At 40.8% G+C, this 26,313-nt stretch overlaps 1 protein-coding gene across 1 annotated transcript in view; it reads left to right on the top strand.

The window, feature by feature from the left end:
• Window positions 1-25,672, top strand: part of LOC309614886 (uncharacterized protein C1orf94) — a 62,921-nt gene extending 37,249 nt beyond the window's left edge. Inside the window, exon 8 of the mRNA XM_082363742.1 lies at window positions 4-25,672. The gene's annotated coding sequence lies outside the window, so the exon portion shown is untranslated. The remainder of the gene's footprint in view (window positions 1-3) is intronic.
• Window positions 25,673-26,313: the final 641 nt, after the last annotated feature.

The following is a 26,313-nucleotide window of genomic DNA, read 5'->3' as shown; positions in this document are numbered from 1 at the left end:
GAGGCCAGTGAGGGCTAGGTCTGGGGAACGTTAGGAGCCCAATCTTGATTGCAGTGAGAGGCTAGGGCTCTGTAAGTCACCAGTGTCTTGGGATGAGCTTAAGTCCTGGGCTCACAAGAGCATTTCTCTTGCCTTCACAGTGTGACACAATTGGCCTTTCTTCCTGGGTCCCTGGAAACCAATTTCTCTCCCAAGTTCTCTTAGGACTTATGCCTTCTCCTTTCTCCATGGTCTAAGTCTAAGATTTTCCCCTGAGTTCTTCAGCCCCTTTCCCCAAGGCTCACCCCACTTCTAGCACATCGTGTTTCTTGTTGATATCCTTGGTTAACAGTCTAGACTCTCCACTGACTGAGAGACACTGGTTAGAAGTTCTCACCAATGCAAGAGCTCTTTTGTTCCCCAAAGGACTTCCTCACGTTGTACCTCTAGGTATTAACCCAGGCTGGGCCACAGTTTACCACCCTCTCTGGATCTCAGAGTGCTTGGGAGCAGGAGAGAACAAGGGAGTTGCCCTTGTCCAGACAAGGGTTCTTAGCCGCTTTCCAACTCTAATGTTGGGCAGAGAATTTAACCTCTCTGAACCTCAGTTCTACTAATGGTAATGTTAATAGTTCTGAGGATTAAAGGATAATGTAGTCTTAATAGAGGCTTAATGTATACTTCATGTACACTTGTGGTTTCAAGATGGTGAAGATGTTTCTGCCCCTTTTCTCTTGAAATTTACCCCCAAGTAAGAAGGAGAGTAAAAACATCTATACGAACTCCATTCTCAATGAAATTAGGAGAAGCCAGCAATTTCATCTGCTATATAAAAGGGCAGAAGTGTGGTGGAGGAATGGTAATGCCTTAGCAGAGGAGGGGAAGATCACGTTGAAATGCCTGCCAATCAACAAGAAGCAAACCATTTTCCCCTGCAGAGCCTGAAGTCCTCAGGGGGTGCCAGATGCTGAGGAGGGAAGATGGGGCTGAAGAGAGATGAAAACAAGGGGCTGTTACAAGAAGTATCTCCTATCCTGGCCCCACAAAGCCAGGGGCCACAGGCAGTTCTATAGGAGATAGGAGGTACTTTCTCTGGAGAAACATACAGACCATGCATAAGGATTGTGGAGATGAGGGTACTGATGGAAAATGGGCATTAAGTGAAATACACATCCACACCCAAGGCCAGCAGCTAGACTTTACACAAGAGGCAGGAATTTGGAGGGTTCCCTGAAGAAAATGAAATGCCCCAAAGGCACTTGGAGGTACCAATGAAAATTACCCTACGATTATGCCCTTTCACAAAGAGCTTCCAATCAACTTTTAAAGACTTAGGGCTTCCCTGGTGGCTCAGTGGTTGAGAATCTGCCTGCTAATGCAGGGGACACGGGTTCGAGCCCTGGTCTGGGAAGATCCCACATGCCACGGAGCAGCTAGGCCTGTGAGCCACAACTACTGAGCCTGCGCGTCTGGAGCCTATGCTCCGCAACAAGAGAGGCCGCGATAGTGAGAGGCCCACGCACAGAGATGAAGAGTGGCCCCCGCTTGCCACAACTAGAGAAAGCCCTCGCACAGAAACGAAGACCCAACACAGCCAAAAATAAAAATAAAATAAATAAATTAAAAAAAAAAAAAAGAAAAGGCTAGGTTGCTGAATTGCTTTCTAAAAAAAAAAAAAAAAAAAAAAAGACTTAATGTTTAATGGAAATGGACAATCTCCAACAAGAAAGGCACAGATCAAAACAAAGGTAAGGGAGTTCGCTGGTGGCCTAATGATTAGGATTCTGGGCTTTCACTGCTGTGGCCTGGGTTCAGTCCCTGGCCAGGAAACTGAGATCCTGCAAGCCCCTCAGCGTGGCCAAAAGACAAAAACAGAAAACAAAGGTAAAAAAAGAACTAAAAAGAGAGAGCATAACATTCTCAGGGAGCTAAGAGAAGCCACTCTATTTTAAAAATAAGACAATATGCCTTATGATTATTTTTAAAAATCAGAACAGAAAAGTGCTTTTGAAATTAAAACAGTGATAGCTGATTTAATTTTTTCAGTGGAAAGGGTTGGAAGCTAACATCAAAGCGATCTTCTGGAAAGGAGAATTTTTAAAAGACACAGGGATGGATTATAGGAGATAAAAGGTAAGAAAATGAGAAGCTTAGTCCAGGAGACCAAATATCTGGCTAATAGGAGTTCTAGGCAGAACAGTGAAAAGAGAGGGGAGGGAAGTATCAATAGAAAAACATAAGAAAATTCCCCAGATTGAGTGGTCCAGACCCGTGCTCAGAGAAATGAATGAAAAAGATCTCCATCAAGGCATATCATTATGAAATTACAGCGTATCAGGGATAAAGGCAAGATTCTAAGGTTTTCAGAAAATCCCACTCAGATACAAATGTTCATGAATGAGAATGGCATTAGATTTCTCAACAGTAACACTGGAACCTAGAAGATCCTGGGACAAAGCTGTCACAGCTTTGAGTGGAAATGGCTTTTAATGGAAAATTCGAAAACTAAACTCTTATCTGTGAAGGTAGAATGAAGATGTTTTCAGATGTGCAGAGTCTCAAAAAATTTGCCTCCTTGCACCTTTGTCAGGAAGCTCTGTGCCCCACGGAGACAAGCGGATAAACAAAGACAGAAGACATGGAATATAGAAAATAGGTATCATCAGTTGGGGGGAGGCCGAGGAAACTCTTGGGGTGATGAAAAAAGATCTTAGCTCAAGAACCACAAAGCAAAGCCTGAAAAGCCACTACCACCACCAGTCCAGAATAGAGCAGGAAGTTGGAGACCTCAGATAGAAGGTGTTTGGGGGCAGGGGGCGGGGAGCGGCTAATGAAAAAGAAAATGATAGATTATTCTGACAGAGTTGACTGTGTGGAAAACTGTGTTGAGAATTGTTTTATAGTGGTTGGTGGGGGAGGGAAGATTTAGCTATAAATTCAAATAAGAAATGAAACAATTGTTATTAACTTGGCAATGAACAATATGTGATCATAGTAGTAAAAAGCCCAAATATGGATTTTTAACCAAAATTAGTGTGATAACTATAGTGGGAGGATGGAGGTGAAGAAAGGGGTATGAATAGAGCTAAAATCCTTTTATCATAATAGAAAATCAGTAGGTGATATCCCAAATGGATGATTTGAGAGATAGCAGAATTCCCATAATTATCTGGAATTCTGGAGGTTAATCCCAGAGTTAAAGGGCCAAGAAAGTTGAAAGAGTTATCTATGAGAAGCAAGATTGGTTTGTGAGGGATGGAGGTGTGGGGTTCGCTGCCCTGTTTATGACTCTTTTAGCACTATTTGGCTTTTTTTTTTTTTTGAAGTATAGTTGATTTACAGCATTGTGCCAATCTCTGCTGTACAGCAAAGTGACTCAGTTATACACATATAGACATTCTTTTTTTTAACTTTCTTTTTCATTATGGTTTACCACGGGATATTGAATATAGTTCCCTGTGCTCTACAGTAGGACCTTGTCATTTATCCATCCTTTATAAGTTTGCATCTGCTAATCCCAAACTCCCAGTCCTTCCCTCCCCCACCTGCCTCCCTCTTGGCAACCACAAGCCTGATCTCTGTGTCTGTGAGTCTGTTTCTGTTTTGCAGACAGGTTCATTTGTGCCATAATTTAGATTCCACACGAGTGATATCATATGGTATTTGTCTTTCTCTTTCTGACTTACTGCACTTAGTATGATAATATCTAGTTACATCTATTTTGCTGCAAATGGCTTTATTTCATTCTTTTTTATGGCTGAGTAGTATTCCATTGTATATATGTACCACATCTTCTTTATCCATTCACCTGTGGATGGACATTTAGGTTGTTTCCATGTTTTGGCTATTGTGAATAGCACTATTTGGCTTATAAAATGTGTGTGTATTACTTTAATAAAAATAAGCATTCGTTTTCAAAATGAGAAAGGGCATGCAGATCACCATCTAGTATGGTGCCTGGCACATAGTGGGAGTCAAAAATGTTTGTTGAACTGTACTGAGCTGCATTCGGACACAGCTGGAGCTCACTTTCCAAGCCCCTGTCCCGGGATGTCTAAGAATCAGACTCTCAGAAGCCTCTATGAATTTTTCCCCCTAAGAAATTCCTTAGGAGGAAACTTAGGGGAGGGCTGGAGCTAAAGCCCAAAATCTTTCCAACACATTGCACTTCCTGACTCTGTTCACCTCTCAGAGAATTCCAGAAACAGATAGAGAGTGGTGGGCACTGGGACTCAGAACTGGGATCTTGAAGTCTGGGAAGGGATTGAAAATCCCCATCTCTTCTCTGTGTTCCTTCCAACCAACTCTCCCCTCCATTCAGCACACTCACATTGGAACTTATTCTTAGAGATACAGTAATGAGCAAGACAGACATAGTGCCTGCGCTTTATGCTGAGACATTAACTCACAGTTACTACGAAAGGTGAGGAGTCTATTAAGGGGATATATGAGAGCAGGACACCCGCCCCAGTTCAGACTGTCAGATGAATGACGTCTGCTCTTTTAACTTCCCTGGACTCTGAAGCTAATTCTCATCTGATATGTTTTCAAGTCCCACTCCCCACCCCCAGTCTCTTTCCTCAGAACATACTTTATTTGCAAATCTTAAAACTAATGATAGTCTATGCGTGGTTTAAGCGACCAAACTGAGGAGTAGCAAAATTTTGGGTCCCAGAAATACTTAATAAAATAAAAACAACTACTAGTCATTGAGCACTTATGCTGGAACAGCCACCATGCTGTAAACATCACCTTTATTACCTAATGTAGGGGCAGGACAGGAATAAAGACGCAAACGTAGAGAATGGACTTGAGGACACAGGGAGGGGGAAGGGTAAGCTGGGACAAAGTGAGAGAGTGGCATGGACATATATACACTACCAAATGTAAAATAGATAGCTAGTGGGAAGCAGCCACATAGCACAGGGAGATCAGCTCAGTGCTTTGTGACCACCTAGAGAGGTGGGATAGGGAGGGTGGGAGGGAGACGCAAGAGGGAGGAGATATGGGGATATATGTATATGCATAGCTGATTCACTTTGTTATACAGCAGAAACTAACACACCATTGTAAAGCAATTATACTCCAATAAAGATGTTAAAAAAATTAATAACATTCATAATAACCCTGTGATATATATATATTTATTACACATGCAGAAACTAAGGTTCAGGGAGATTAAGTAACTTATTTAAGGTCAGGGGGTAAGTGACTCAAAATCAACATTCTTACCCCTTTTTCCTCCCACTTCCCTGTTTCCAGTAACACGGCCCAGAGTGAATGAACTTTGTTGAGACACACGTCACGTGGTTAACGACTATTAAGTTTTCAGGCAGCTAAGACCTCTAGGTCATTTTCCAGCATTAGGCCATGGTGGAAGAAGAAGTGGGAGGCCGGGGCTGAGGACTAGGAGGGGAAGTAGCACTACAGAAAAGGGGTGTCCTCTGGAGCAACTCCTCCCGGACTTCAAGTTCTCCTCCAAGGCTCCCTCCTTCAGTTCTGTGTTGTTCATTCCTCACTATGACAGGGATTTCCAGTTGGCATCAAATATACATTTCTCCCTTTCCCCCCCCCTTGTAATAGAACTCCCATTTTCAGATTGGCATGTGACCACCCAGAATAGTCTACCTAGTTCTGGCCAGATGGGATGTAGGCAGAAGTGTTATGTGTGATTTCTGGAGATCGGAGCTACATTATGAAATTGGTGGGGCAAACAAGAGAGAAAGCTGAGCCTCTGATGACCATGGTGGTGGCAGGCCAGCCCCGGAGTTCCTGTCCCTGGACTTTGTTGACATGAGAGGAAAGCAAATGCCTTTGAAAAGCTACTGTTATTTTGGGTTTCTTTCACACATAACCAAACCTAATCCTATGTGACATGCTCAAAAATGAAATAACACCATTCCTTCAAGAAGACCTTCTTCTTTCTACTACTAGACGTTCTCGAGATTCGCTAACATCATCCTTCCATCTACCAATCCATTTATCCATCCATCCATTCATCATTCCTCATCCATCCACCCATCCATCTTTCCATTTATTCATCAATTAGTAGACACTTATTGAATGCCTCTCTTACACCAGGCATTGGATTAAGTCCTGAGTTACATAGTTGGACAACCTTATTCTCTGCCCTCACAGAGCTGCCTATAAAGAAAAGCTTTTCAACAAGGAAGGTTTTCCTTCCACAAACATAGTGCCCAGCTGCTACTGAAAGAAAAGGAAAAAATTGGCTTAGTGGGGTCAGTCTCACCCATGAAACGTATTTACCACTCGCTTCACTTTACAGGGAGAGAAATAGGCCTAGAGAATGCAAGAGTGGCCTATCTACTTTTGGGGGATTGCATCTTTCTGTCAAATGAAAGGGGCCAAGTTCCCATTCTCAGTCAGGAGGAGACAGAACCATATTACTTACTTTAACAGAAATAATTTAATATAAATAAATCATTGTTAAATCTATATTGAAAAACTGAAAGGGAAAAAAAAAAAAGAATTCCAAGGGTAACACAGAAGTAGCAACTGCAAAATGCAGCTACCATCCAAAGAGAAGAGGGTGGAATTATTAAAATGTAGAGGCCTGGAGGAGGAGTCTTGAGGAGCTGAAGCTCAGACACAAGGATCTGGGGAACAGGAACTGTTTTATTGGTGTTGGTGTCTCTGGGCCCAGAAAAGGTGCTCCATGGGGGTAGGAGCCCAGACCTTTAAGGAGGAAGCATCAGACTACTGGTGTTGATATTCTAAGAAGGCACAGTGAGACTGGTTCTGCAAGTATTGGAAAAATAGTAAACTGATTGCAATTGCTGCTATTGAACAAAATTGTCATTGCTACAGTGATGCTGATCAGAATGGGAGCCAAACAGGAATGAACAAGTCCCTTCTTCCTCCTCCAGCCTTGGGTCTCCCTCCAGTGCCCCTTCTTGACAGAGCCAAACAGAGATCCAGCAGGCAAAGCAGAAATGTGGCTTGCAGAGTTTAAGGATTATTAGGAGTGGATTTGAAGCCAAGTAATGAAGGCCTAATAACTGGTACACACCTCCTGTTATGGACTGAATGTTTGTGTAACCACCAAATCCATATGTTGAATCCCTAGTCCTCAATGTGAAGGTATTTGGAGATGAGGCCTTTGGGAGGTAATTAGGGTTAGATGCGATCAAGAGGGTGGGGCCCTCATGATGGGATTAGTGCCCTTAAAAGAAGAGACATCAGAGAGCTGGCTCTTCCTCTCCACAAGCACACAAAGAAGAGGTCACATGGTTATATGGCCAGATGGTGGCCCCCTACAAGTCAGGAGAATAGGCCTCAGAATGAAACCTACTTGGCTGGTACCTTGACCTTGGAGGTCCCTGACTCTAGAACCATGAGAAATAAATTTCTGTTGTTCAAGCCACCTAGTTTATGATTATTTGTTATGGCAGCCCCAGCAGACTAAGACATTCTACAATGACCTTGACATGGAAACTTTTCAAGGTTGGTGAAATGCTCTGAAGTTGTCAAATATGGAAGTGACCACATCAAGAGTTATCTTCTGAGACTCACCTCAACCAGTTCTCCAGCACCCCAAGTCTTAGAGAAGAATGTGAGGGTCATCCCAGAGATTAAGCTTCCTTGGACAAGACATTTTTGCACAATGTTTCTCCAAATCTTCATTCTTCAGAAATCACCCATTGTCCTTCAAGAATCACCCCAGGAAGCAGGGGGGTTGGTTGGGGGATGATCAGGAACTATTAATCAACAGTCAAGTCATCTTCTTTCTGCTTCATAAAGCCTCAAGGCTTAGCTTCAGCAGTTTATTAAATTACCAGAATGCCAAGAAAAATAGCTTTAATAACACATTTCTGTCTATGTATTATTTTTTTATAAGCCAGAGTGGAGAATTAAAAGGCTCCCTACCATTTAAAAGAGGATTTTTAAAATTAAAATGAGCATGCTAGAGGGATCTTTTTCTTTTTTTTTAACTCAAAAAATAAGCCATTGATTCAGGATGTGATTACTCTAAGCTGAAATTTTATAGCTAAATCTTTGTTTGGTGTAAAGGAAGGAGGAGAAATGGTTTTCCTTGAGCGGTTTAAAAGTATATTCATTAGAACAGGTGGATGGGCAGGTCACTTTGTCCTCTAGTGTGGTTTAGTGTTACAAACACTGGTTTCAAGAATTATCATGTTAAAGAAGCTGAGATGGAATTGCCATCTAGGGGACCAGCTGGTCACCCAGATGGGGCTTCATTGGGGACACAGCTATGGTGAAGAGCCCACAGTTCAGACTCTGCTTCTGAGCTTTGCAAATTCAAGAACATTATCAGGGCCCTTAGATCTGACCAAATTCCTAGGTTGATGTATAAACCCAACTAAAATTTATTTCTAATGAGAGACCCCTCAGTAATTTTTGACAATCACTTACTGAGCTCCAGATGTGAGACAGGCACCATGCTATGAATCCTAGATAAAATGGTAAACTAATTACAGTCCCTGCCCAAGAAGAAAGAGCTTATGGTGTGGGTGATGGGGAGGGTGGAAGATATAAGTAAATATAACACAAAATGTTTTTTATAAGAGTAGAACATAGTTGTGGAGATACAGAGGATCAAAGTTTCATTTCCTATTGCTATGCAACAAATTACTCCAATATGTAGTGGCTTAAAACAACAACACTTATAATCTCAGTTTCTGTGGGTCAGGAACGTGGACATGGCTTAGCTGAGTCCTCTGCTTTAGCGTCTCTTACAGGCTACAATCCAAGTGTCTGCTGGGGCTGCAATCTCACCAGAAGGCTCAGCTGGGGAGGATCCACCCCCAAAGTGAGCATTCATGAGTTTGTTGGCAAGATTCAATTCCTTGCAGGGGTTTCCTTGGTTTCTTGCCACAGGGACCTTTCCATAGAACATCTCACAAAGACAGAAAGCAAGCAAGAAGGCAAGAAAGAGTGCCAGCAAGGGTCCACTAACCTAATCATGGAAGTGGCAGCCTGTAATTTTGTCATATTCTATTCATTAGAAGTGAGTTACAAGGTCTAGCCCACACTCAAGAGGAGGGGAGTACACGAAGGCTAGGGAGCTTCCTGGAACAATGAAATCAGAAAACAGAGTCATTAGTAGCAGTTCTAGAATCATTTGACTTGAATTCAAAGCCTGGATTCAAAACTCACGGTCTCTTCCTAAATCTCTTCTCTAAATGGGACGTGTTTTATTCAACATACGTTTATTGAATACCTACCATGTGCCAAGACCTGTTGAGAGATATGAGGATCAGCAATGAACAAAACCAGGTCCCTGCTCTGATGGGGTTTACAGCATAGTGAGGGAAGGAATGAACCTTACTACTCTTATCAGAGGCATCTGAGTGGAGAGCAGCAAGGGAGTAAGATGCAGAGACCTGGAGAACAGAGCTTTCCAGGCAGAAGAAATTATAAAGGCAAGGAACAGTAATAGTACATACTTCATATGGTTGTTGTCAAATTAAATAAAATACATGTTATAACCAGCGGTGATAAGGGCCATGCAGAAAAGTAAAACAGAGTAAGGGTTGAAGAGTGGGGAAGTGAGTTATTCTTATCCTATTTTCTTTTCTTTTGGTAAGCTTTATTTTAAAATTATTTCAAATATATAGAAGTTGTAAGAATAGTTGACAAGAAGCTCCAGTATACCTTTCCCTCAGGACTCCTAACTGTTAACCTTTTACCATTTTATTTTATTTTATTATTTATTTTCAGAACCATTTGACAATAAGTTGCAGATATGGAGCCCCTTTTACCCCTAAATACTTCAATGTATATATTCCAAGAGCAACCACATTTTCTTTACACAGCCACACAAGACAATTATCGAAATCAGGAAATTAATACTATTATCTTTTTTGCAGACCTTATTATGTTTTTAACAGTTGTACCAATCATGTTCTTTATACTTAAAAAAAAAAAAAAAAAATGTGCTTTTTCTGGTCCAGGATCCAAATCCAGGGTCACATGTTCCATTTAGTTGTCATATCTCTTTAACCTCCTTTAATTGGGAAGAGTTGCTCAGCTTTTCTTTGTCTTGACATTTTTGAAGAGTCCAGGCTAGTGTCCCTCCATTGGGGCCTATCTGGTAAGACAGGAAAACCACGGAAGTAACATATCCTTCTCAGTGCATCATGTTAGGAGGCACGTGCAGTAGCATTATTCCACTGCTGGTGATATTAACTCTGGTCATTTAGATAAGGTGGTGTTTCCCAGCTTTCTCCATCATAACAGCTCTAATTTTTCCTTTATAATTAATAAGTATTTTGTGGGGAGATACTTTGGGCCTATATAGCTATCCTGTTCCTCAACAAAATTTTACCCACTAATTTTAGCTCCACTGGTGATTCTTGTCTGAATCAATAACTAATACGATGGTTGCCAAATGGTGATGTTCTCATTCCGTCATTTCTTCTGCATTTATTAGTTGGTACTCTACGATGCACTATTTTTAGGTAGAGCCATCAGGGAAGGCATCTCTGAGGAGGTGACGTTTGAATGGAAACCAGAAAGGAGTAAAGGAATGAACATGAAGATTATCTGGAAGAGTGTGAGGCAGAGGAAACTCTAAATGCAGAGAATAAAAATAATATGTACTTCATGTGGCTGTTGTGAAAACTCAATACAAAACTATATGTAAAGGGTGGTGCACAGATTTTAGAAATAATTCCATAAAAAGAAATGACTATTGTTATCAAATAGCGACATCTAAGCTAAGAGATCCGAAAGGGAAGAGGGCTGGGGTAGTAAAGTTGAAGGGGAGCTGGGGGAGTCCAACTGCAGTGGACAGAATTCTAAGATGATTCCCAAAGAACCCCATCCTTGTATAATCCCCTCTATCTCGAGGTGGGAGGAACCTGTGTATAGGATGGGATATTGCTTCCATGATTAGGTTATGTTACGTGGCACAGTTGACTGAGAAAGAAAGTTTATCCTCAGTGAGCCTGACCTCATCACATGAGCCCTTCAAAGGGACAATGCTCTTCGTGAAGAAAGAGATCAAAGTCAGAGAGATTCGAAGCACGTGAGGTGTTTGACGTGTGAGAAGTTCTCCATGGCTGGCTTTGAAGATGGAGTTGCCCATGTGACAGGGACAGGAGAGTGGCCTCTTGGAGCTGCGTGTGACACCCTGTGTGCATAGCCAACAAGGAACTGAGCTCTGATAACCACCTGAATGAGCTTGGAAGAAGACCCGTGAGGTCTGATGAGAATGCAGCCATCTGGCACTTGGATTTCAGACTCACGAGAACCTGAGCAGAGAGCCTGGACTTCTGACCTATGGAAATCATGAGATGATAAATAGGTGCCATCTTAAGTTGCTCCGTGTGTATTAATTTGTGATGCATCAATAGGACACCAACACACCTAGGGAACAAGTTAAGGAAGATCTTGAAGAGAAAGAGGGCATGAGAACCATGAGGAAAGAAAATAGCTCAGCTCAGCCAAAACACAGTGCTGGAAAAAGGAGTGGGGCTATAGAGGTAGGCAGTCTGTTCAAGCAGCCCAGGTGTTCACATCACTGAGGACCTTGGTGCCAGGTCTTGTGCCGAGACAGACTGGAGACCCTGAGATAAATAACACACAATGATGCTCTCAAGGAGCTCGCAGTCTGGTGGAGAAATCAACTCAGTGGGTCATCAGAGGCATGGTGATTGGCATCTCTTACAGAGATTTTGTTCACTCAGGTAACCCAGTGCCTAGAAGAGTGCCTTGCGCTTAGCCGGTGATAATAACTCTTTGTTGAGTTGAATGGAATTAAAATGATATTTTACCTCAGCAGGTGATTTTCAACAAGGGACCAATGTCTGTAGACATTTTTCGTTGCCACAACTAGGGAGGTGTTACTGGCACCTAGTGGGAGGAGGTCAGGGATGTTGCTAAACATCCTGCAATGCACAGGACAGCCCTCCACAACTAAGAATTATCTGGTCCAAAACAGTGCCAATGCTGAGAAACCATGATCTAAACAATGGTGAGAGCTGATGAAACCTTTGCTCTTCCCAGCAGAAAACAATTCTCTAATGCTTGTTATTCTAATGCCTGTATCCTCTCGCTTGGACAAGATAGGATCAACAGTGAAATTCCCCTTTGCTGGATCCTCTCGGGGCTTTGTGAAGTTCAGCTTCCTTCCACTGGCATTTCTTGCAATACTATCAATGTCATTGATTAGAACCCAGTGGACCTCTTGTGCTGTTATGCTCAGTCTCCAGCTTTGATTTGGGAGGTACCAAGTGGTATACTGGTCAATATTTGACAACCAGCTCTCAAAAAGATACACATATACTGTACATATGTACATACATTTATTAAAATTCTACTGATATAAAGGATGTGTTTCACACAATTTGCAAATAATTTAATATACAACACTAGTTATCATAAATTCCATAGGGCCAATTGATTCTCGTAGAATGCTTTCATCGTTTTTGCTGAACACTTGTGTCTATAGCCAACCTAAGGAAGCTTTGGTGAATAGGTGTAGTTCTGACATGAATACTGGCTGATATTTTCTTTTACATTAACGAGTGAGATGAAAGTGAAACTACAAGGGCATGCTGGAACGCCATTCGTTCATCAACGATGTGACCGACTGCTTTGCTGAACCAGATAATCATTTTCAAATACTGGAAGAATATTTCCTCCATTTTTATGCCATTCACAATGCAACATTTACAGACATGACAGGCTTTTAAGTTTAATCTGCATTATTGACATTTTCTTCATCACTTTCTTAAGTCCAATTAACAGAACAATAAATCAAGTCCTGATTTGTAGCATTTTCTGATTTACATGGGTGTAAATACTCCCACCTTGGCCGATGTCAAGCCATCAAAGTGATGTCACTGAATTGGGAAGAGATCGTAATCGCACACATTTATATGGTATTTCCACCATACAGGTATAATAGAAGTAAGTAACTTTAAAAGAATAGATGGTAGTAAAATGCAAAATAATTGGGAAGTATATGAGTCCTGAGTATTTGTTATCTTTGTTTTTAATAAAATGTACTTAATTGTAGGTTTAGAGAATTGAATTTTTAACAATGTCTGTGCTTAGCAACTGGTTCACAAAATTCCAGAAAATGTAACAGTTGACTTTTGGAAGCTGGTATGGGCTGGTTGTAGCACATCTCTGCTTTACCTATTTAGGGCCCTGTGCTGATAGTAAAGCTTACTCTCTAATTAACACTTTCAACAGATGCACTCATGAAGAGTTATCTTATGTCTGAGTTCTGGGGATCATACACTGACTATACACAGACAGTGTGAATGTAATGACCACATAGGAGCCCATCCTCTCACCATTTCATGTCTGCCGGTCCTGTTGGCCTTATCAGCATAAGAAGAAGAAGATATCTGACTTTTGTTTTAAACTGGTGGAGACTCTTGGCTTTTCCTTGCCCGGCTCCCTGTGGGGTTCTCTTCCAGGCAGCAGTAGTGGTGAGCAGGACAGAGGAGGAAATGTGGCTTCCCAAGTCCTTAATATATTAACACTGGCTGCCACATTCTTGCAGGAGAAACATGCAAGAATTTACCTCCTCAAGACAATTTCAAGGCTCAGTATATTCTTTTATTAATCACCCCTCAGTGTCATCCCCATATGCTGTCATGTTTCATCCTCTCCCTAAACCCCTCCTATTTCCACCCAATTCCTCTTCAGGGTGAAGCTAGCTTGACTTCTTGTTGTAGCGGTCCCATTTGAAGGAGGATTTTCCATTTCTGTTGTAATTAGCAGGAGGAGCAGAGCAAGTGGAGTGGTGGCCACATTGTTGAGCCTTTGCTTTGAGGTCCTTTTTTCTACTTATTTGGAATCCAGCCATGTCTGTGGCTCACTTCACTCCTGTGGTCTCAAGGAGGTAAACACAGCATCCTCTGAATTAACCTGCCTGTTTTGTCCAATGCCTTAGTGAAATCTTCATGTTTTCTTGAATTCCCTGTCTTAACAGATTTTAAAATTTTCCACAAGCTAAACACAAAACACAAATCATCCCTAAGCATATTTAGCCACATAATTATACCTTATCCACTACCAAACCTCTTACTAAATGTATTCAATACACTTAATGCTTAACCTACAAATTCTCTTCTTCTAATGCAATGCATTTCCCTCTTAGCCAATTTTAGACATTAAGGACATTATTTGCTTTATGGAAAGTATTTACTTATGCTTTTTAACAAACTTGAATGAGTGCCAGGCTCTGGGCTAATGGTTGGGGATGTATCGGTGAATAAGAAAGACAGACCTGTTCCCTCCTCTTATGAAGCTTTTAGTCTGATGGAGGAGAATGACATTAAGCAAACACACACACAAATATGTAGAGTTAAAATGGTGAATAGTGCTTTAAGGGCAAAGAATGGAGCCCTATGATGAGGGGATATAGTTTGTACTGGGGGCTAGAGAAGGCATTCCTGAAGGATGAAAAGGAAACAGTGAGAGGAGTAGGGGCAGAGTGTGGGGAAGAGGGCTCCAGGGAGAGGGAACCTCTTATTCAGGACCTTAGGAAAAATGAGAAATCTCCAAAGCAGGGATGGAGGAGGTGAGGAGAATGAGGTGAGCTGTGAAGTGGACTCAGGTCCACGTGCCAGTCAGGTAAGCCTTGCTACAGCTTTTATTCGAACCTCAATAAGCCATTGAAGTCTTAAGGCAGGGGAATGAGTGTTCCAATTCACTTTCTAAAAAGAGCCCTCTAGATGATAGGAAAATGGATTGGGGAATTAGGGCCAAAGGAGAAGCACAATGAGAGTTAGGAGGCGACTGTATTCGCCCAGAATGGAGGTAATGGTGGTCTGAACTGTGGTGATTGCAGTGGGGAAGAATGGAAATGGACAGATATGAGGAAATATTTAGGAGGTGGAAATGACTGAATATGTGGGGGAAACTGTCATGGTGAAGGGGATGAGTGAACAGGGGGTGTACAGGATGGAGGCTGGCAGAAGGAGGGGTTGTTCATTGAAAAGATGGTGTAGGCACCAGCCTAGAAGGACAGTGTCTGACACAGGGGAGAGGCAGCTCTGCAGGAAGCAAGGAGAGAAACAAGATGACTTGAACTAACTCCTTTCATATCTCATTGGAAAGGACCAAGCAGACCAAGAGGTAATTTTCTGTTAATAAAATGTGCTGTTTTGCCTCCCAATCCCTCCACTAGCCAACTTGTCCTCAATCTCACTCTCTTTGGCCATTCATTCAACAATTTTGACCAAGTTCAAACACTCCAAGACAGTGCTCCTTAAAGTGTCAGGCAGGGAGCATTAGAGGTTTACCAGATGTTTGCAAGTGGCACGGAAAATGACTTTTCAATGCTATATGGATATGGCATCACATCACATTGAATCACAGAGTGAGAAAGTAATTTCCTTTTCAATGCTTTCTTAGGCTTTTTGATTACATCAGGGAGAAAGGCTCAGTTTGGTGTTAGTATGTCTTTACACCTCTCTAAGACTTGATAATCTCTCTTTTTAACAAAGAGAGAACAAGGCCACAATCTCAAAGCATTTTAGCAGGCCACAGTCTCTAGTTGGAATTTAATAACATTGTTTTGTTTTCACTGTAAAAAAAAGTTTAAGATTACCTCCTATTTATGGTAAGTAATACTCGTTTTTCATTTACAGCAGTGATATAAATAAATTTATTTAAAAATAAGGCTGAGAGTCCAAAAAGGGAGTGGTGATAATGCAAATTAAATAATAGCGCAAGCGGTACAGGAATATGGCAAGTATCAGGGAGGAACACAGTGATCAAATTCTGGCAAACATAGCATGACAACTGAGTGACAATTTCTATTCCTGCATCTGCTTTCCCTTCTTGGGGCAACAGTTCTTGATTTCCTCTGGTGAGTCATCTCTCCCCTACTCTCAGACCACCATGCTCTCAGGAAAATTGATTTCATTCCTGGGTCCCAGGGAACAGCACTGGGTGTTCCATCACCTTGACCATTGATTGGCTTATAGATGGACACTTGATCCAAACCGGGCCAATCAGGCCCAGAGCTGGGATTTGAAACCAGGCAGTTTGGCCTACTGGTTGGGCCATGACCCAGATAATGACTACTCACCAGTACTTAGTAACTTGTGTCATTCAGTCTCTTCTCTCCCTGAAGGATTTGTCAGGAGCTACACTTTTATACTTCATTCCTTTTGCCTCCTTCTGTCTCAAACTTTTGGTCAAGATTTCATGCCTGTTTTTTGGGTTTTTTTTAATGCAGAGTTTTGTGATTTCCAAATGCAAAGCCCAGGCCATCAGACCATCCTCAGACCACCTGTATCTCTCATCCCATCACTGCAGAGGTCATGCCCCAAACCACTGTACTCCCCTCTCTCCCATATACTGTGGCTTTTGAGCTGAGAGCTGAACGATGACTAGCAGAGTTAAAGATAGCAGATGAGGGAGGAGGGGGCAATGTGACGAGGCTACAGATGTCCTCAGGGACCAGACTGCAGATGCCTTGTAGACTTTGGTAAGAATTCCATTTTGAGCTCCATCCGAAGGGCAATGGGAAATCCTTGACTGATTTTGAGGAGGAGGGTGGCAGGCCTAGATTTGTGTTTTTAAAGACCACTGTGGTTTTTGCATAGCACTTAGCATGGAGTCCAGCACCTAGTAAATGTGAGTATTAAATTGGAGAATGCCCACTATGTGCAGCAGGTACAAAACTGGGGCTCAGTAAATGTGCATCTCCACCCCCTTTGCCCTCTGCTTGTTCCTGAGGCTGCTTCTGTCAGAAGGAGCCTCCAGGGACAGTGGAGTCTTAAGTAGGACGTAGCCTTGCCCAAGGGCACTGAAGTTTAGATGGAGCCTGTTAGCTGAGGCCAAAGGCAGGAAGCAAAGGCATGTGCTCTGTGTACTTTGAAACTTTCATAGTCACTGAACTACCGTTAAAAAAAAAGAGGGACCGTGGAGTGAAGGGTTAATGAGGCAAATAGGAATTTAAAAAAAAAGGAAAGAAAGAAAAAGCAAAACCGGTGACTGATGGTTAAGGGAGGAAGTCTGACTTAACACAGGTTACTAGACTCAGGAGCGCTCCTTTCCTGGGTCATGGCCAAAAGGCAGACAACATGCTTCGCCTACAGGAAGCAAGGCTTGTCGGCTTGCCATCCCTGTCTGCACGTGGAAATGAATGCACAGCTACAGGAGGAAGATGAGAGTGTAATTTGGAGATAGAAGTAGTCAAAGGAATTCAACTGAGAAATAACATCCTGGCACAAACTTAAGACATAAAAATAAAATCAATTTCACAAGACCCAGAAAGCCTGATTCTTGTGAAGTGCCCTCACAGAATCTCAACAAGCTTAGACATCTCCGGTCTCCTAGCCCCTCCCACCACTGTGCCTTTGCTCCAGCCTCCGTGGAAATTTGCAGTCTCTCCATCCCTCACCTGCCTTTGTCCAGGGTGGGCTGGGGCCATCAGTCCTGCTGCTGCCCCCTCCCCATCCTAGGCCCTCTGGGTCCAGAGGTCCACCAGACCCACCTCACTGAGCAAAGGCACCTCCCGTGTGCCACCCCACCCCTCCTGGCCTCTGACTGCCTGGAACTTGGACTGGCATCACCATCTCCTCTGACACCTGGACTCTCTCCCGTGTCAGGGCAGTGCGGCTCAGTAGTTAAGCATAGCGTCTCAACCAGTATCTGGCGTTGGACAGACAGACCTAGCGTTTTGAGTAGTGGCTAAGAGAGCAAGCTTTGGTGCCAGGTTGCTGGGGTCTAATTCCTAGCTTCCCCCACTTACCACCATAAAAATAAAATCAGTGTGCTATCTTGGATAGGTTAGCTCACATCTGTGAGCCTCAGTTTTCTCATCTGTAAAATGGGGATAAAAATGTTACCTACCTCTGGGAGCTGAGAGGTTTATGAAATGAATTCATACATATTAAGAACTGAGAACAGTTTTGGACACCTAGTAAGCATTCCGTGTATGTTAGATACTATTATTTGAATCCTCTCCCTACCAGGTGCCAGCTGTGAAACCTCATGCACGTGATTTAGTCTAAGTTCCAGCTTCAACACTTACTTCCTTGTTCCCCTGCAGCCGCGCATTCATTCCCATGAGCAAACAGGAGTGATTAACAGACAAGCCTTGTCCTCTAGGCTCAGAATGTTTTCTATTGGTTGGGCCATGACCCAGATAATGACTACTCACCTGTATTTAGTAACTTGTGTCATTCAGTCTCTTCTCTCCCTGAAGGATTTGTCAGGAGCTACACTTTTTTTTTTTTTTTTAATAAATATATTTATTTATTTATTTATGGCTGTGTTGGGTCTTCGTTTCTGTGCGAGGGCTTTCTCTAGTTGTGGCAAGCGGGGGCGACTCTTCATCGCGGTGCGCAGGTCTCTCGCTATCGCGGCCTCTCTTGTTGCGGAGCACAGGCTCCAGGCGCGCAGGCTCAGTAGTTGTGGCTCATGGGCCTAGTTGCTCCGCGGTATGTGGGATCTTCCCAGACCAGGGCTCGAACCCGTGTCCCCTGCATTGGCAGGCAGATTCTCAACCACTGCGCCACCAGGGAAGCCCCAGGAGCTACACTTTTATACTTCATTCCTTTTGCCTCCTTCTGTCTCAAACTTTTGGTCAAGATTTCATGCCTGTTTTTTGTTTTTTTTTTTTAATGCAGAGTTTTGTGATTTCCAAATGCAAAGCCCAGGCCATCTCAAGAATGGGATTAATCATAGGATTACAGGAGGTATTGCAGGCAGCCTGGATGAATGGCCTCGGCAACTATCAGAGCTGCAATCAGGGAGCCATCCTGGACTCCTTCCTTTCCTTCACCTCTGACATCCAGCTGGTCACTAAGTTCCATCAATTTGGACTTTTAAACATTTATATATTTTTTAAAATATTTATTTATTTATTTGGTTGCACCGGGTCTTATTTATTTATTTTTATTTTTATATTTATTTTTGGCTGTGTTGGGTCTTCGTTTCTGTGCAAGGGCTTTCTCCAGTTGTGGCAAGCGGGGGTCACTCATCATCGCGGTGCACGGGTCTCTTCACTTTCGCGGCCTCTCTTGTTGCGGAGCACAGGCTCCAGACGCGCAGGCTCAGTAGCTGTGGCTCACGGGCCCAGCTGCTCCGCGGCATGTGGGATCTTCCCAGACCAGGGCTCGAACCCGTGTCCCCTGCATTGGCAGGCAGATTCTCAACCACTGCGCCACCAGGGAAGCCCCAAACATTTATAATTTTTTAAGACAATTTTTAAGAGCAGAAAAATTGCGAGGAAAGTACAGAGAGTTCTCATTTCCCCTCTACCTCCTCTTCATTATTAATGTCTCCCACCAGAGTGGTGCATTTGTTACAATTGATGAACCTACACTGACACATTGTAATCACCTAAAGTTCACTCTTGATGTTGTACATTCTATGGACTTGGACAGATGTAGAATGACATGTATCCATCACTATGGTATCATTCAGAGAATTTTTACTGCCCTAAAAATCCTTGGTGCTCCACTTATTCATCCCTCCCACAACCCAAGTCTGACTTTTGAATGCCTCCTGAATATGCCTCTCTCTGCCATCTTCACCACCATCTGTCTAGCTCAGACCACCTGTATCTCTCATCCCATCTCTGCAAGAGTCCCCAGAGACTGATGGCTCTGTCTCCAATGGGGCTTCCCTTCTGTAATCCATCCTGCCTCTGTGGTGGCCAATGTGACCTTTCCAAAACAGAAACCTGACTCTGTCCTTCCCCTACTTAAAACTATCTCATTTCCCCTCATTGCCTCAGAGAATGCCCAGATTTCAATGAGGAGGACCATCGCTCCCCACCTTTCACATAGAAAATGTTTCTAAACACTTCCCTGCAACTCAGCCCATGACAGAGATTGTACTTTTGGTCACTGTCAAAAGGGAAAATGCATAATGCCCAAACATACTAGGACCATTAAGTGCCTCTGAATTATAAAAATCATGGCAATATTTATTTACATTTAAAAATAGTAGCATATGTATTTACAGTCTTTATTCATTCAACAGGCAATATTTGGTGCACCTAAGAATTTGAGAACTCCTTCCACATAACTTTATGATTCCCCCAAAAGTTCTCTGGGGGCTCATAGGATAAAAACAGTTGGCCTAGAACTTAAACTCTAAGCTCTTGTTCCCTCTAGCTCTCCTAAAAGGCTTTTGTGCACACTGCCTTCCCATGTACAGCCAAACTCCAGTTGTGGGAATCTCTTTGTTTCTTCAGGGCACCCCAGAACCTTCCACGCCTTCTCAGAGGGTCTCTGCCTCCACCCTTCTCTCTGGCAAATCCCTACCCCTTTTAACCCCATCTCAAATGTCATCTCCTCTGACATTTTGCTACTTTTCCCTCTATACAAAACTCAATTAGCACCAAGCTTAGTGTGTTGGAATTATATGTTGATATATCTTTTTCTATCTTTATAAACTTTTTATGGGAAGATACCTTGCCTGCTTCATCATCTTTGCACCTCATCCACTGACACAGCTCCTACAATTGGTAGGTGCTTGATAAATGTTGGACTAATGAGTGGAGGAAGGAACAGTCTCTAAAGAGATTTGATCTCATTGGTGCAGATGTGCTAATGGGAGAGAGCCAACAGGCTGTCCAAGGTAAAGGATGTGCATTTTGATACAGCCCTGGAGGAGTAATAGATGTTGGGTCTCTCATGCCATCCAGGAGGATGGGTGGCACATGGCACCTTTGTATCAGAGGTGATTTTCTGATTGTGGCTTTAGAAAGGAACCCAGTGGACTGCTCCTCATTTTTGGAGAATTTGCCCCTGAGATCCCAGCTGCCTCAGGATAAAATGAACACGTGCTGGTAGCCAGCACCTTCACTGTCCATTACTTGCACTAGAAAAGTCCCCATGTGACAGGGATCTAACCTGTGTAGGATCTAATCTATTGTCTAACATCCTAGTATTCAGAGGAGATATTTGATGGAGAGAAGAGGCAGATGATATTAACAATATCCATGGATGATGGAAATGGCAGGGTGAAGGCTGTTTCCCCAGCCAGCTACAGCACTGCCTGCCACCCCAAAATTCAACTCCAACCTGGAAGCAGGATGGTAAGATCTATTCTGCTCAGGGTCCATAGATTCAGGGGTCTCAAGGGTCAAGAGGTTTGGGTTCAAGTTCCAGTTCTGCCATTGAAATGCTATGTGATTTTAAAATTTTATATTCACAAATATTATATTCATACAAAAGAATAATTATAATGTATGTTTCCAAAGAAGAAGAATAAAAATGTATGTTACCATCATTCAGCATAAGTAGAGTATTGCCAACACCTCTAACTTTTTCTTCATGCCTCACTGCAAACCCATATTCCTTCCTAACCCTCCCAGAGGTAACCAGTTTATTGCATTTTATGTTTGTCGTTCTCTTGCTTTTCTTTATAGTTCTCCCACATACATAAGCACGTAGATGATATATATGTTTATGCACTTTAAATATGGACTCCAATCTGTTCTTTTTTTTTCAATCGATGTTATTCATTCATGTTGATGCTTTTAATAGTTATTCATTTGTACTGATGTATGAATATACTACAATTTTCCTGAAGGGTCTTTGGGATGTTCCTAATTAATAGCTATTATGAATAAAGCTACTATGAACATTTAAGTATCAGTCTTTGTACAGGCAAATGTATTCAGGTCTCTTAGTTAAATATGTAGAAGTGGAATTGCTAAGTTTATGGAAAATATAGTTTTAACATTATAAGAATCTTCCGAACTGTTTTCCAAAATGGTTGTACCATTTTACATTCCCACCAGGAATCTATGAGAGTTCTGTTGTTGCATTTCCTTGTCAACACTTAGCATTATCAGTCTTGTTAGTTTCAGCCATTCTAATGGATGTCTAGAGGTATCTCATTGTGATTTTCATTTTTATTTTCCTGATGATTAATGACATTCAGTATTCTTTATGTACTTATTTTTCATTCATATATCTTTTTTGGAGAAGTGTCTGTTCAAATCATTTGCCCATTTTTTATTGTTTGTCTTTCTATTATTGAGTTGTAAGATTTCTTTATATACTCTGTATACAAACCCTTTGTCAGATACATACATGTGAATATTTTCTTTTAGTCTGATACTTGCTTTTAACTTTTTAATAACATCTTTGGAAGATCAGAGATTTTTAATATATATGCAGACCCACTTGCCAATTTTGTTTTTATAGTTTGAATCTTTTGTGTCCTAGAAAATCTTTGCCATCCTTTAGATCGTAAAGATTTTCCTCTAAATTTTTTATAGTTTTAGTTTTTATGTTTAGATATATGATCTTTTTCAAGAAAATATTTGTGGATGGGGTAAGGTAATGGTCAAGGTTCATTTTTTTTCTGTATGGCTATCCAATTGTACCAGCACCATATGTTGAAAAGACTACCCTTTCACCATAGAATTACCTTGGCGTCTATGAAAGAATAATGCCCCTCCCCTCAAAAGAAGTTCATGTCCTAACCTAACATAAGAATATGTTAGGTGAATATGTTGCTAATAGAGTGACCTTAAAATAGGGAGATTATCCCAGATTGCTTGGCTTGACTCAATGTAATCACAGAGGTCCTTAAAAATGGAAGAAGGAAGCAGAATAGAAGTTAGAGGCATGAAATGTGAAAAGTACTTGACCCACCATTGCTAAATTTGAAGATGGAGGAAGGGGCCACAACCCAAGGATTGAGGGCAGCCTCTAGTAGCTGGAAAAGGTAAGGAAACATTCTCCTCTAGATCTTCTAGAAGGAACAGAGCCTTGCTGACACAGTGACTTTTGCCCAGTGGGACCTGTGCCGGATTGCTAATTTACAGAACTGTAAAATAATAAATTCGTATTGTTTTAAGCCACCAAGTTGGTGGTAATTTGTTACAGCAGCAATGAAAAATTAAAACAGTGCTATCAATTGACCATATATATGTGGATCTATTGCCATACTATTCCACTGATCAATACATTTCCCTGTCTTGCTTACTGTACCTTTATATTCAGCTTTATATCAAATCTTGAAATCAGACAGTATAAAAGTCCTCCATTTGTTCTTCTTTTTTAAAATAGTCTTTGTTATTCCAGTTCCTTTGCATTTTCATATACATTTTAGAATCCCCTTTTCAATTTCTGTATAAAAGCCTACAAGCGTTTTGATTGGGATTGCATTGAATCTATAGATCAGTTTCGGGAAAACTGACAGACATCATAAAAATATTGAGACCTGATCCATGAACATGATATATCTTTTCATTGTTTAGTCTTTTTCACTTTCTGTCTTTGTTTTGTAGTTTTTAGTGTATAGGTCTGAATATATTTTATTAAATTTATCCCTAAGTATTTTATGTTTTGTGATATGACTGTAAACGGCATGGTTTGCTTATTCCAATTTCCAATTGAAAGCTGGTAGTATATATAAGTACAATATATTTTGTATATTGACCTTGCTAAACTTGCTTATTAGTACTGGTGACATTTTTGGGTACATTGCTTAGAATTTTCTACTTAGAGTCTTTTAAAATCCTCTTCTTGTCATTTTCTACTGCCTAGGACTGCCGGTACAATGTTGAACAGAAATGGTGATAATAGACTTCTTTGTCTTTTTCCCAATTTAGGAGGTAAAGCATTTAGTCTTTCACTACTAAGTTTGATTTAGGGTTGTTTTTTTTTTTTTTCTGTAGTGTATTTTTTGCAGATGTCCTTTTTCAGGTTGAGAAAATTCCTTTTTATTCCTAGTTTGCTGAGAGATTGTACCACGAGTAGGTCTTGAAGATTTCAAATGCTTTTTTCTATCTATTGAGGAGATAGTACAGTTTTTCTTTTATTCTGTTAATATGCTGAATTACACTGATTGATTTTTTTAATGTTAACCAATACTGCCTTCCTGGAATGAACCCCAATTAGTCAAGATGTATTATCTTTTTATATATTGCAGGATTAAATTTGCTAATGTTTTGTTAAGGATTTTGTGTCTATGTTCACAAAGGATATTAGCTTATAGTTTGCTTTTCCTCTAATATCTTTGTCTAGCTTTGGTTCATGATAATTCCAGACTCATAACATTATTTGGAAAGTGTTTCCTCCTATTCTATTTGCTGAAAGGTCTTGTGTATAACTAGTATTATTTTTCCCTTAAATATTTTATAGAACTCAAAGTCATCTGGACCATGTGTTTTCTTTGGGGGAAGACTTTAAGGATTCAATTTCACTAATAGGTATAAGACTATTCAGATTCCTTGCTTCTTTTTAAGTGAGCTATAGTATATTTTGTCTTTCAAGGAATTAGCCTATTTTACCTAAAGTATTGAATTTGTTAGCATAAAGTTGGTAACAATATTCCCTACATGATATGTAGTGGTGGTCCCTCTTTCATTCCTGATATTGGTAATTTGTACCTTCTTCTTTATTTCTTGATCAACCTCACTATGGTTTTATCAACAATTAAATTGTTGATTTTACTATTTTCTCAATTTTCAGTCTGCTTCTTATTTTATTAATTTCTGTTCTTATCTTATTCCTTTCCTTCTACTTACTGTGTTCTTAATATGTTATTCTTTTTTATTTTCTGAAGATGAAAGCTTAGAAAACTGATTTTAGACTTTTCTTCTTTTCTAATGTAAGCATATAAATTATACATTTTTCCTGAAGCACTCTTTTAGCTTCATTTCACAAATTTTGATATGTTTTGTTTTTGTTTTCATTCAACTCAAAATACTTCCTAATTTCTCTTGTGATTTCCTCTTTGATATGGATTATTTAGAAATGTTGCTTCAATTTTCAAATGTCTACAGATTTTCCAGGTATATTTTTACTACTAACTTGCCATTTAATTCCCTGTATTCAGAGAACATCCTCTATATGATTTCAATTCTTTTAAATTTGTTAGGATTTGTTTTATGGTCTAGCACATGGTTAAAACTTGGTGAAAGATCCATGTACACTTGAAAGAATGTGTGGTCTGCTGTTGTTGGAAAGAATGTTCTATAAATGTCAATTATCTCCAGGCTTTTGATAGTATTGTTCAAGTATTCTATATCCTTCTGCTTTTCTATTTGTTCTGTCAGTTATTGAGAAAATAATTGATACTTTCTCAATCACCAAATATAATTGTGGATTTGTCTATTTCTCCTTTCTGTTCTGTCAGTTTTTGTTTCATGTATTTTGAAGCTCTGTTACTGTGTGCATGCACATTTAAAATTGCTATGGCTCCTTGTTTAATGTTCCCTTTATCTTTGTGAAATGATCCTTTTTATTTTGTAATAATTTTTGTGTGTGCCTACTTTGATATCAGTATAGTTACTTCAAGTTTCATGTTTAGCATTTACATGGTATAACTTTTTCTGTCATTTTATTTTTAACCTACTTGTGTTTTTATATTTAAATTGTGTTTCTTATAGACAGCAGATAATAGGGCCTTGCTTTTTATTTAAAAAATTTTTTTGTTTCTAAACACCAATTTGTTGATGTATGCTTGACATTAAAAATGCCATACATAGGGCTTCCCTGGTGGCTCAGTGGTTGAGAATCTGCCTGCCAATGCAGGGGACACGGGTTCGAGCCCTGGTCTGGGAAGATCCCACATGCCGCGGAGCAACCGGGCCCGTGAGCCACAACTACTGAGCCTACGTGTCTGGAGCCTGTGCTTCGCAACAGGAGAGGCCACGATAGTGAGAGGCCCACGCACCGCGATGAAGAATGGCCCCCGCTTGCCGCAACTAGAGAAAGCCCTCGCACAGAAACAAAGACCCAACACAGCCAAAAATAAATAAATAAATAAATAATTTTTAAAAAAATGCCATACATATTTAATATATACAACTTGATGAGTTTAGAGATAAGTATATATTTGTGAAACCATCACTACAATCTATGCCATAAACATATCCATCACCTCCAAAAGTTTCCTCTCTATTTATTATTATTTTCTTTTTGTGATAAGAACACATCTACCCTCTTATCAAAATTTCAAGTATTAATTAATAATTATTGTTAACTATAGGCACTATGTTGTACAGTAGATTTCTAGGACTTATTAATCTTGCATAACTGAAACTGTACCCTCTGACTAATACCTCCCTGTTTCCCTTCTCTCCAGCCAAGCCATCCACCATTCCGCTTTTGGCTTCTATGAGTTTGACTATTTTAGAGTTCTCATATAAGTGGCATCATGTAGTATTTGTCCTTCTGTATTTGGCTTATTTCACTTGGCATAATGCCCTCCATCCATGTTGGAAAATTGCAGGATTTTCTTCTTTTTTGAAGGCTGAACAATATTCCATTGTATGTATATATCATTTTATTTATCCATTTGTTTGTCAATAAACATTTAGATTGCTTCTAAATCTTGATTATTGTGAATAATGCTGCAAGCAACATGGGAGCGCAGAGATAGCTCTTTGAGATCCTG

This window comes from Balaenoptera borealis, assembly GCF_965194805.1.
Source record: "Balaenoptera borealis genome assembly, chromosome: 1".
NCBI lineage: Eukaryota > Metazoa > Chordata > Mammalia > Artiodactyla > Balaenopteridae > Balaenoptera > Balaenoptera borealis.
This window is presented reverse-complemented; position numbering and strand designations above follow the sequence as displayed.